Raw genomic sequence first — 13,088 nt, 5'->3', positions numbered from 1 at the left:
GTGGAGAATCTGTTCTTTTTGCTTTGATGCGAAGGATAACTTGCTTGCTAAATGATGTGGAAGTATGAGGAAGGGACACAGTCCTACACAAAAACCCAGAGCTACACTGTGAGCCACAAAAGGAAAAGGTAACGGGAGGTGTGTAGTTAAGAGACTTTTTCTTCTGAGATAGGGGGGGACACCTTAGCCAGGCTGATGTTATATGGGTTCTGCCCCTGGGACAAGCCTCCAGCATTTCCATGTGGTCCAGTATGTTCCTTTTTCAGGAAATGCACAGTGCTTTTGGCCCTGGGAGGGGGGTAGGGTGGGTGGGTAGCTTCTGTTCTTCCCAGAACAGGAATAAAGATCATGCCGGTCTCATGGCACCACCAATGTTGAACGTTTTTCCACATGTTTGTGCTTGTGTCTGGCCTTCAGCCCAACCAAGGTGACCTGGGCAGCGGGTTTGGGAGGCATGCTGCTCCGAAGGAAGCAAGAAATTGAGGTTGTTTTTACAATGGAGAAGATCATTGCTGTTCATCTAACTATCGTCCAAAGGAAGATGTGATGTGAAGGAAACTTAACTGCATTAAATTTGTGTATGTTTATGTGTGTGTGGATGTTCATATGTGTGGAGACCAGAGGTCAGAGAAAGGTGTCTTCCTTGAGCGCTATCCACCTTGGTTTTTGAGACAGGGTCTCTCTCATGGACCGTGGAGCTCACTAATTAGACTAGGCCAGCTGGCCAACAAGCCCCAGGGATCCTCCCATTTCCACATACCACTGTTTCTAGCTTTTTACAGGAGTACTGGGGATCCGAACTCAGGTTCTCATGCTTATGTGGCAAGCACTTGGAGCCATCTCTCAGTGGTTTGCATTAAGCTTTCTAAGTGGCCAGATTGTTTCAGAAATAAATGAGAAACTGTAATTCCATGAATGTGCCTTGCTGTGGGAGAGGATGTGTGGGATTCTCTGCTGCACTGTCCTGGTGAGACAGCTTTCCCACGTGTAAACCACGGGCTGTGACACACTCAGTTCACATGAGGTCAGGAGCTTAAAACTGACTTTTGCAGCCACTAAGAATCACATGAAAATTCCTGCTGCTCTTTTATCCTCCCCAGAATGGTAGGTGTAGCATAGCTAAGCCTCCATTCTGCTTAATCTTTTTGAGGCAGACAGATCTCACAAGGCCAACTGGGCCCAGTGTTAGCAGAGCCTAAGAGCAAAATAAGTCCTGGTCCTGTATGGTGGCTCGCCAGCTGGTCCCGGATTTCCTTTGACACCCTGCTGACTGACAGGGACCCTGAACCATCCCTGCATTTTTACTTCTTCAGATGTGGAGTGTTTTTTTACTGTTCAGCTGAAACCATCCCATCATCTATATTCACATGACCGTCATTCTCCTAGTGCCATGACTCGGGGGGTAAGAGCACCTGCCCCCAAGCCTGACACCCTGAGTTTGATCATTGATCCTTGGGAACTACATGTAGGAGGAGAGAACTGACTCCCACAAGTCCTCTGACCTACACCTATTACCACCCCCCCACCACCACACACACACCAAATCTATATATATTTAATTTTTTTTTAACTTCCTAAACCCAGACTAGAGCCTTCAGTGGTGAGCAGCAGGAGTGAATTCAGAAGTTTGCAGAAGCACTATCGTGGCTGGTTTTCCATTTGGGGAATTTGTTAAAGGCAACTCTGTGTATATCTGTTACTGTAATGTCTGACTTTCTTTATTCAAGCAAGTAGGACTCCACAGGGAGGAAGCTGAGGTTGAGAACCCCAGAACCTTCTCCACAGTTTTTCTGTGTCACGTCCTAAAAGTCTCTCCCGAGTTGATAAAGACTGTGAAGCGGCTCTCCCCTTTGTTCTGAGTGCACCCTGTGATCTTCTAGGACTGCAGAAAGCCATGTGGCAGGTGCAGCTGTATTACTGGTGGCTGTGTTGCTGAGGAGAGATGTGGGTTTTGAGCATCTTCATCCCATTTTGACTGCTTCAATACTAACTATAAATTGATTTGTAGATGTCAGGAGAGGGTAAGTGACAAATCATATCATCATATTTTCTTTGTCTAATGTTGAGCATAAGTACCACGGCAAGTTTTATTTTTCAGTGTGCTTTACATAGACCCGACTTTATTCTTACTAACCCACAGTTAAAAGCACTCCTCGCCAAGAAAAATAACCTCTGACATCATTGTCCCATGTCTTCTAAACCATCTGCATCTTAGTGTTTTATTGTTTTGTCTATACTTAACCAGACCGGGCAGGATACACACATTGAACCCGAGAGGCCTGCAGCTGTTTCAGAGGAGATCCCTGGAAAACATCATGTTTGTGTTCCTTAAAGATGACTACATCAGGAATCATCTCAGATGAGGCTGCTGGTCATCATTGCTTATAACTATGACTCAGAGCTCACCGGGGGAGGAGGGAACAGGATGTGGTGCCTGTGGTCTCCGAGGGCACTGTGCAGCCTGGCCATTAGGTTTCCACAGAAGTCCCAGTGCTGCTGTCATAGGACTCTGTCTTTTGCAGAAGTCACAGGACTCTCCCCTTCTGCCTTGTGGGGCAGAGCTCTCCTGTAAGTCAGGAGCACCCAAACTGAGACTCAGGTCTTGCTGGCCCCAAAACCAATCCTGTGTTCATGCCACCAGATTTAGAGAAGCAGCACATCCATATTTGAGAACACTGGTTCTTTGTGCACCCTTTCAAACTGGTCCAGATAGATTTGCAGAGCTTGCCAGGCATGCCTCAGGTGTAAAAGGATAAATCTGTGATCTTAAGAAATCTTGATGCTTCCTGTTCTCTTTGAGTGTTCAAAGGTGATGAAGTCAGACCAAAACAAAACAAAACAAAAAAAAAACCAACCTCCTTGTCTCACCCAGAACCGCTTCGATCTCACCAAGAGCTGATAGCCCAAGTCCCACAGGGGCCAACACTGTTCCTAGGAGGCTACACCCTGAATCCAAGCCGTTTTCACTTGCCCAGGCCTCCTTTGTCAATCCTCCCTCCTTCTGGTGTGACACCTCCCATAGTCTCCCCAAACACTTACTGCATCTTGTTATGCCATGTTCAGTTGATATCACTGAGAAGCCTGTTTCCTGAAGGGAAATGGAGGAGCAGTGGATCTGGGGTAGAGGGGAGGTAGGAGGGAGTTTGGGAGGAGGGGAATGAGCAGAGGCTGCCATTGGGATGTATTGTATGAGAGAATTAAAACTAAAAGAATCTCTGTGGATGGCAGTAGCTGTACTTTAAAGCTCAGTGCCTTGTGGGCTGATCTTAGCAGAGACCTTTTTTTTTTTCTCTCTTTCTCTTTCAAACACATCTAAAGACTTGAGGTTTAGATAAGTTCCATCTCTGTTAATTGCCATTGGAGCACAGACTATAAAATCCACTGGGGCCTCAATTTCTTCATCTATAACTATCTAACTTGTAAGATTTCTTTTAATTAAACAAGATAAATCTAGTGGAGAGAAAGGAGTGTGGGTATGTTTACTGCCAGAGACAGTGTCTAGAACAGCCTCATGGTGCTCTGTATGCTGACCCGGAGGGATAGAACTTGGTCTGTGGGCTTTTGGGGTTCTGAGGGTCAAGTGGTGCTCTCCGTAATGTTAATTAGAAATCTAGCCCTTTAGATAAAAATCCATGAATTCTCCATCCTGTGAACTCTAGATAAAGGTGCCCTTGTTCTTGTGTAGAGGGCACCGAAGCCTGAACATGTGCACCTGCTCCTCCTGGATTTGGACTGTCAGCGTGAACAGGAATCAGAGTTACCTACATTTGGAGATGGACTGAAAAGTGTGTTCGAAGTTAGGAATGACTGGCCACCTAGGTAGCCCTTCTTTACTTGCTCACTCAGCAAACAGTAACCAGCTCATAGCCAGGGGTCCATGCTAGACTCTAGATGTGAGCAGATACACCTAAAACAGACATAGACTAGACAGATGTCCCAGTAAAGATTACCAGATACAGGCTAAATGGGCTAGAAACAGTCTAGAGGCAGAATATGGACTAGCTATTGACTGCTCTATATAGAGACTCACTGGACATACAGTAGGTAGATGGAACACACAGACTGGACATAGGCTAGACAGATTACCAGTCTGGGTTTGGTATAAATAGCCTATGTGTAGACTAAATATAGAACAGATACAAACTAGAAAAATGCTGAAAACGAACTAGCTGCAGACTAGACTGGTTTGCCCTCTCAGCACCATGGGATGAAGTTGGTGAAGGGCCAGCTGTGGAAGCTGAACTGTGAGACAAGGGGCAGGACCTCCAAGGAGTTTACCTTAGAGGCTAAAGAACTTCCTACTAGTGAAAAGCAGAGGGAAGGGCTGTGGTAGTAATACAGTAGTGTCTCCACCCCAGGCGAGGGAGCACCAAGGTGGGGAAGTGGCAGGTTGGCAGGGTGAGGTTTCCTTAAAGACTTGGCTCCTCTGGGTCCCTAGTGGACACCCCAGAAGGCTCGCAGCAGGGAAGTACTGCAATGTTGCCCACAGTAGCAGCCTCATGTCAAAGTAGGAGCTAGCTCCTCTACAACTGCACAGCCAGAGGGCCTTTTTTTTTTTTTTTTTTTAAACATCTCTCTTGCTACAGATGGGGGAGAGGTCAGGAAGGACCTCTGGGGCAAGAGGAGCAGTTAGGATGACATGACAGTGTCTGGTGAAATCCAGGAAGGAAGGAGGATAGAAGTACTGTGTGAGTAAGAGTGGGAAGTGGGAATGGACACATGAGTGAGCTGGACAGCTAAGCCACAGGGGTAGGTAGGCAGCCCCTCCTGCTGCTGTAAGGACCCTGTGACGAGCTAGTCATTGCTAGTCCTCCAGATGCCTCTTGTTTATTTGCTGGAAAGTCACAGGATCATGATACACAGTGACTGGCAGGTGCATGCACACTACAGATGTGTGGCCTTCAGGCTGTAAGTGTGCTTGGAAGCTGGGTGTTGCTGCTCTGGCTGTTCCTACCTTCAGTACTGTCAGTGCCAGAGTGGAATCATCCAGGATACCTTGGAAACTCCTCTCTGTGTGGCCCCAAATTCTTCCTGTTGATTACCTGACAACTTCAAGAACATGTCTGCCCATTACTACTATAAAATGTACACATCTAGGGTTCTTTTTGGTGTACAGTTCCCCATAAAGGTCTGCAGATAACTTCCATCTCTCACCTGGTTGGTTGCTTTTCACTGGTATAGTCTTCAGTTTATGGTTGTTATGGCCATGTTGATGGCGAGAAACAGTGGTAGAATGTGCATATACACATGACGTGTAGTAACCTATAGCTCTAAACCATTCAGACAAGGATCAGAGCTGTTAACAGTGTTCTCTGGCATGAGGAGCTGAGAGTGCCTCACCAGGGGCAGGTATCTGTGTTCAGATGAAGCACAGAGCGTCAGGGAGTCCTGAGAAGACACCAAGAGCAGGTGAGGAAACAGATACCCTAGTCGGTGAAAGGCAGGGTGTTTTGGGTAAGGCTCATACAGTCTTCAGAGCTGGCCCCCCATGGAGATGCTTCCTGTCATACCTTGGCTTGCAGATTCACTTCTGGTCCTGTACAAGATGCACCTCTGGAGTGGTCAGTCCTATAGCTTCTATCTGTGGAAAAGGGGGAGGGAGAAACAGCCAGCTGGCCATGGCCTTTGCCCCTGGAGACCTTAACTGGGACCTGGAACATCCCAAGTGAAGCACTTGCAGAACCCATCTTCCTGAGATTTGTCCTTTACCTACCTGGGACATGGCATTGTCTTTGTTTCTGAGCTGAACAGTAGTGTGGAATGGTGTCACACAGTGAGTGGAAGATTTGGAACCCAGTTGGAGTCTACACAATGGAAGTCCAGCTTCCTGGGAGTATTTTAGATCCTTGCATTGAGACAGCAGCAACAAGCAAACAGGGATCATGTGCCTGGACCCAACAGAGGAAAAAAGAGTCACACTCACAAGCTTCTCACAGGACCTTGGGAGAGCAGTGACCAGGAGACGTGTTGCTGGATTCTGGGGCACATAGGTCCTCAGACAGTTCATAGATGTGTCTCCACAGATCTTTATGTAGGACACATGACTGTAACACTTTAGAAGAAAACAGCATTTAAGAAACTTTTCTGGACTAGGCATGGTAGTGCACACCTTTAATCCCAGCACTAGGGTACTGGGGTGCAAGAGAAAAGTTCTCTGTGAACTCAAGACCAGCCTGGTCTACATAGTGAATTCCAGAACAGTCAGGACTATGTAGAGAGAACCTGTCTCAAAAAAAAAAAAAAAAAAAGTAAAATTACTTTTTAAAGCACATTTAAAAAAATGAAAAGACAAGCTACAGGATATATGAAAAATGTCTTTAAATCATATTTAATGGGAGACTTCAACTAGAACAAGATCTCTTAAAGCTCAACAGTAGGAAACAAACAACTCAGTCTAAAAGCAGGTAAGCTATTTTAACACTCACGTTCTCAAAGAGGATTTAAGAAAGATAGGTCATGTGTAGCTCCATTTCAAGTTCGGTGGTGTTTGGTTGGTTTTTCTCTTTAATCTCCACATTGAGTTTCATAGCTGCTGCACCAGCTTGCTCTCCCACCATCAGTAAGTATTCTTTCCCTGCATCCTCACCAATATTTGCTGTCATTCGATTTCCTGATGACAGCTATCTTGAATAGGGTGAGAGGGAGTCTCAAAGTATTTATTTACATTTTGAAGTGTTTATTAGCTGTCTTCTGTTCAGATTTATAGCCCATTTGGGGGGTTATAAGGAAGGAAGGCAATAATCATATCAACAGATTGTTAACTCTATTAACCAGTGGGAAGGGAAATTGAGTTGAGGTCCAGCAGGAAAACTATTGACACCACAGATGCCAAAAAGCGTAGAGGAAAGAGAATCTCATTCATGCTGGTGGGAAGGCAGGTGAGCATCCTTTATGAAAGACAGTGCAGTTTCTTGGGAAATTAAATGTGTGCTTTTCAGAGAGCCCATACCCTGCTCCCAGGAGAGCAAGGGGAGCCTATAGTAGGATTTTCCATGCTGAGTTAATCCCTAAAATTGATCTGTCTCTCCTCCACTTCGTCCCTCCTTCCTTGTTTCTCTCTCCCTACCTCGTTTCTTTTTCTCAGTCCTCAGCAGGGCAACACTAATTACCGTTGAAAGGCATGGTAAAATCCTTGGCTGAAATCCTTGGCACATTGTGTCAAAGTTCAAATTCCATTCCACTCATGTCAACCATAATTGGGACATACAAGGCTTTTGCTTTATTTTGTTTACCATTCCCTCAAGAGTAATTAAAAATATCTTTATACCTCCTAAGTTTCAGAAAACATATCATTTTCTTTTATTAAAATTGAGGTCAGTAATTTTATTATCAAAGATCTATGTTATAAGATGGGCATAAATTTGACTTTTAAAAATATACTAAATGGAGGAAGGAACATGAGCCTTCAACCTTAAACAAAGAACTACAAACAACTAAGGAATGCTTAGAGTTTGAGAAATTGTCTTCCCTAGGGAAGAGCACACCAGTTGGGTTGTCCAATATCCAAATGGTCAGCCCTGAAAACATACATAAAAATAACATTATACAGACTGACAGGTTGTAGTTAAGAATTTATATGTATTTATATATATTCATATATGCATGTGTCAATAATTAATGAAAAGGAGGCCATGAATTTCAAAGACAGCAGTAAGGAGGGGTATATGGGAGAGTTTGGAGGGAGGAAAAGGAAGAGAGAGATTGTGTAATTGTATGATAATCTTAAAAATAAAAGAAAAAATATACTGAGGACAAACACTTCTTTTAAAACATAATCATTTGAGATACACAGCCAAAATATCTTTGGGCAATCTTCATTTGGAATGAGCTGTTGGGTGGCGAGTGCTCAACTTGCCTGAGTATGAGGGTCTCAGTCTCAAGCTCAGTCTTTCTGACCTAGACAGGGGCAGTCTGTGTATTTGCAGAGGTTCCCTTGGTTACAGAGCCAAGACTGCTAACCATAGGCCAGCTTTGTTGAGATATTTGCAGTCGTGATTGCTTTCAAACACAGCCTCCTTTAGTCTTTGCTTTGGCATTTCCAGGAATCTCGTGGGGGTTCACTGTCTGCTCCCTTGTGTGGGTCTTGTTCAGCCAATGCAGCTATTGGGGTGAGTCACCGCTGTTCCTCATTGTTCTCCATTCTCACAGCATAACATGTGATTTTTATTGACTCCAGGCAGTTTTTAAGCCAGAGCTCAAAACAGCACCAGTCTTCTTGGCTTTCATTGTCCTCAACCATGAGGTGGAGATGCTGTGAAAGATGGAAGCCCTTGCCTCTCACAGGAGAGGGAGAGCTCGATTGAAAATATGAAATGTGAAAGTCCTGTGATTATCAAAATACTCTGCACTTAGTCATCCTTTAAACTGTAGTTCCGAGAACAAGCTGGAGAAAAACACATTAGATATTTAAATGATTAGATATTTCCCTAGAATTCCCCCAGAAAACAGCACAGTTTAATGTGATAAGAGAAAAGAACACAACCAAGAAGTCAGCAAAAATATCCACCAGGGATGAAGACAAAGTAAAAGGAAAGCATAGTGACTCTGTCACCAGCAGAGTGGGGACAACTACTATGTTGGCGATAGTTCTTGAGGACACAGAGAAAAGGCTGGTGAAGACTCTGACCTTCAGCGTTGTAGACAGCAAAGTAGAACTGATAAATACTTGGGAAAGCATCAAACACTGCCTTTCTCCTCCTGGGGACCTATATTTGTGTTGAGTGTGGGAAGCAAATCCATACCCACAGTGTCCAGTAGGAAGGCTCCTTTGTATGTACAGAATAGAGCCCTATTGTTTCAAAGCAGACCAGGAAACGTTGCATATTCTAAGCACTGGAGTAGCTGTTGAAAAATAACCCCACTAGGTATAGAAAATGCCAGCACATGACTTGAAATGAAATGCTAATAATAATTTTAAAAGCTAAGAGACAGTGGGAAGAGAGGAACAAAAAGTTAATAAAATGGCTTTTTAAAACCCAACTAAGTTGGTGATGATATTGTATGGTTTAGATTCACCACCAATTAAAATAATATTGGGTGAATAGACAAGGAAGAACCTTCAACTACATGCCATTTCACAGACCCACATTTTAAAGGTCCACATGGGTAGAACATTAATGGGTGAATCAAGATATGATAAACCCTGAATATAGATAGCTGGAGTGTCTGTTTTAGTGCCAGGTAAAATAGATTTAGCAGCAATAATATTGCCAGGGCCAAAAGAGAGACATCCCATAATAATGAGAAGTTTATCAGGAAACCATCATAGTTAACAGTGTGCATTTTTCACCATGCAGCACAGAAGTGGAGAGAGTTAAATATAAAAGCAGACCCTTTCACAAAGCAGGGGATTTTAACACTCCTCACCTGTGGTCATTAATAGAATAGTTAAAAAAAAAAAAAGGAAAGAAAGAAAATAGAGGCTGCCAAACATAGCAATTTCCTTGGTCTAATTGTTTCTTATGGCTCACCACACCCAACAGTTCCTCAGTCTGCATTGCCTTCAAGGGCACTCGGGCATTTGGTAAGGGTTAGTGTGTCTTTCAGAGGAGGAGAAAGAACAGACAAGTGTGAGGGTGGGAGCTGAGCAGGTGCATTTGTAATTCCTCGTGAGGGCTGGGGGAGAATGTGATGAGCTCTCTGCGCCTAGAAAGAGACTCAGCTGAGATTGAGCTGGGCCATTAAGCAGAGAGAGTTGCTTTGCTCTTCTCTGAGAGTGGTCAGATGGGAGGGAGGGAGGGAGGGAGGGAGAGGGAGAGAGAGAGAGAGAGAGAGAGAGAGAGAGAGAGAGAGAGAGAGAGCGTGTGCGTGTGCGTGTGCGTGTGCATGTGCGCGCGTGCTGTTTCCTCTCCTTGTGAAGGATATAAAACTCCGACCTGGCATCCCACAGCTGAAGAGTACCATGAAACGAAACAGCATCTCCAAGGGAAAAGGCAGGTAAGGGAAATGGTTGCTGTTCCCACCCTCTAGGAAGATGTGTGAGTGCACAGACTCTTGAGTGTTACCTTCCAGGGTTATGATACACCCTTGTGCTGGGGAATAATCCTTCTGTACATTGTGAAAATGTGTTGCTCTCATTATTAATAAAAAGGCTGATTGGCCGGTAGCTGGGCAGGGTGTTCGTGGCAGAGAGAATGCTGGGAAGAAGAAGGGCGGAGTCTAAAGAGCCATGAGCCTCATGCCAAAGAAGCAACTTGGGGAGTTCATAGATGAGGTAAACAAGCCTTGGGGCAGCACATAGACTAATAGAAATGGGTTAATTTAAGTTGTAAGAGCTGGCTGGAGACAAGCCCAAACTATTGGCTGAGTATTTATAATTAATAACAAGTCTCTGTGTGATTATTTGAGAGTGACTGCCAGGACACAGAAAAACTCAGCCTACACCCTTGGGATGAAAGCTACCTTACTCCTCCTGGAGATGGCTTCAAATCAGTCCCTGATCGTTGGGCTTCTAACAGACTAGGGTGAGCATTTGAAATCAGAGCTTCTTAAGTCTTATTGTGCTTAGAAATCATCTGTGGATCCTAAAAATCACACTTTATTCGGGTAACTGATTGTATACTGAGAAGAGTGGAGATAGGTGAGTGGTAAGAGTTAAAATCCACTGGGATCCAAGTACCTGCTAGAAACCCTGCTCAGTGCTTCCTACCTATTGTCTCTGCATTTATCTACAATTGAAACAGCTTCCCAACAAGGAATCTGCTGCCTTAGAGATCTTAGAGCCTATACCCAGGTCCATTTGGCTTAGAGCCTATACCCAGGTCCATTTGGCTTAGAGCCTGTACCCAGGTCCATTTGGCTTGGTGAGGACATAGATCTCTGCTCAGCTTCCATGTTAGGTATGGAGTAGCCTTGTAGGCTACAATCCCAACTAGCACTTCCCTGGACCACTCATTCCTTGTCTGCCAAGCCAGCTGGATTCTAGTCATAATGTACGGCTAATAGCTTTGATGCTGAGCTGGGCTTCTGCTCAAGAGGGTCCCCTGTACATTTCAAGGACTCTGACTAGTGACATCATGGTAGCATGGATTTCTTGTGGCTGAAATAATTGAACTTGACACTGGTACATGGTAAACCCAGAGCTTTTCCCTGAGAGCTGGTTGTTGAACAGTTATGAACATTGCCTCACTATGTGCAGTCCTAGGGGGACTTTGGGTTGTCCAATTGGTCCCTTACTCCAAAATTATGCAAAATCTATGGTAGGTAAATGATACATGTGTTTTCCTTGAACTTTCATGTTCTGGTAGCTCAGTCACCAGTGTCTACCAAGAGTTGGTAGGACTTTTGAGAGGTGGGTCTGTGTGGATGGTGAAAAGAGAATGGTCCAGCATCTTCATTAATGGAATCAAATTTTTCATGGTTTGTTTTTTGAGACAATGTTTCATGCTTGAAGTCTAGGGTGGCTTGGAACTATTATGTAGCCCAGACTGGCCTTGAACCTAAGTGCTCACTTGAGTTAAGCTTCCCTCTGAAGAGTGAATGGGTGGATGGATGAATAAATGAATGGGAGCATATTCGGTGCAGTGCCAGGAGGTACAAGAGCCACAGAGGCTGCCACCTCTACCCATGTTTGGCCTAGTTCTACACATTGGATTGGGTTGATTACTTAGTGGACTCCAGGCACATGTAGCCAGGCACGTGAAAGTTTCCCAATGTGTACCAGGTGTAAGAAGTCTTTGCCCCAAATCTAGGGCACCTGGCTTCTCTGCAGCCTGGACAATAGCCCAGGTCACAACCTCTACAGAGAACCCTGGTTCCTCCAGCGCAGCAGCTAAGGAGAACAGCTTCACTAAAACATAGTTATAGTCTACTAGAGTTTGGTGTGAGAAGTTCACTCTCTTCCTTAAGATCTGGTTCTAATTTTGAAAACAATCTTTTGTTTACATTCTTTGTATCAACAACAGTATTACCCTCAGGAAGAACCTTGAGATGGAAGTGAGCTCATTGTGAGGAAACTTGGAAAGTCAAACCCACCAGAGACTCTGGGGCTGGCAAGAAGAGGAGGGCACTTGAGGCTGCACAGCCACGTGGTTCCCAGTGGCAGGAAAGCCGTGTTGTGGATGCCCACACTTGCCGCCTAGCTGTTCTGTGACACTTGGGTGCCGCTCAGCATCTCTGAACCTTGGTGTATCTTTAAAATAATGAAAATTAGCCCTAGGCTGAGGATCATTTTTCAGGACTTCATGAAAAGACACTTAGCACAGTGCCTGTAAATCATTACCTCATCACTATTATTTTATCATGTACATACTTTTCCATTTCTCTGTCTTATTCATTGGCGTAGCAGGTGACTGACTATCTAATAACCTCGTATTTTGTGCACGTGTGTGTATGTGTTCGTGTGTACAAGATGCACATGTCAGAGACATGTCAGGCATGTGTGTTGGCATATGGAGTATTATTCCCTTAGGCATACCACCACCTTGTTTTTTTTTTTTTTTTTTTTTGTTTTTTTTTTTTTGTTTTTTTTTTTTTTTTTGAGACAGGATAGCTCAATTTTGACCTGAAACTTGCCAAATAGGGTAAGCTGATAACCCAGCAAGTCCCAGAATTCTCCTGCCTCTATCCATACTTCAGTGCTTGAATTACAAACTTATGCCGCCAAGCTCAACTTTTTCTGTGTGGAATCTGGGGATATGACTCAGGTCCTCACACTTGCCTAGCAAATGCTTTACCAAATAAGCCACAAGATTGTGGTTTTGTTGTTGTTGGTAGTTGGCTTGTTTTTTTGATTTCATAGCTCTCTCAAGAACTGTGTGAGTATTAAGAGCAGCTTAGGAGGAGACAATTGTCAGAAGAAGGTAGAAGCCAAGTGAGAAGCACAGGGAAACTCTGGTGTGCCAGCCAGCTTTCTGTCACTACAGCAAATGCCTGAGGTACTCAGCTTACAAAGACACACGGTTTATTTTGGCTCACAGTTTTTGAGGTTCTGGTTTGTTTGGCTGCTCTGCGGCTTTGGGCCTGTAGTAATGTAGCACACAATGGTGGGAATGTGTGACAGCAAAGCCTCCCACCTCAAGATCCGAGGACAGGTCAGGGAGACCCAGCCCTCCCCGTGCACCTGGCTGGAGGTCAGGCATTATTAGAAA

The 13,088-nt window shown here is 44.5% G+C and overlaps 1 long non-coding RNA gene across 1 annotated transcript in view; it reads left to right on the top strand.

The window, feature by feature from the left end:
* The first annotated feature begins 9,830 nt into the window (after positions 1-9,830).
* LOC128115246 (uncharacterized) overlaps positions 9,831-13,088 on the top strand; it is a 43,858-nt gene continuing 40,600 nt past the window's right edge. The window contains exon 1 of the long non-coding RNA XR_008220041.1: positions 9,831-9,936. This is a non-coding gene — a long non-coding RNA (uncharacterized LOC128115246). The remainder of the gene's footprint in view (positions 9,937-13,088) is intronic.

Source organism: Peromyscus californicus, unplaced genomic scaffold (assembly GCF_007827085.1).
Source record: "Peromyscus californicus insignis strain IS unplaced genomic scaffold, ASM782708v3 Scaffold_1__1_contigs__length_55948999, whole genome shotgun sequence".
NCBI lineage: Eukaryota > Metazoa > Chordata > Mammalia > Rodentia > Cricetidae > Peromyscus > Peromyscus californicus.
The sequence above is the reverse complement of the archived record's forward strand: the minus strand, read 5'-3'. Positions and strand labels throughout refer to the sequence as shown.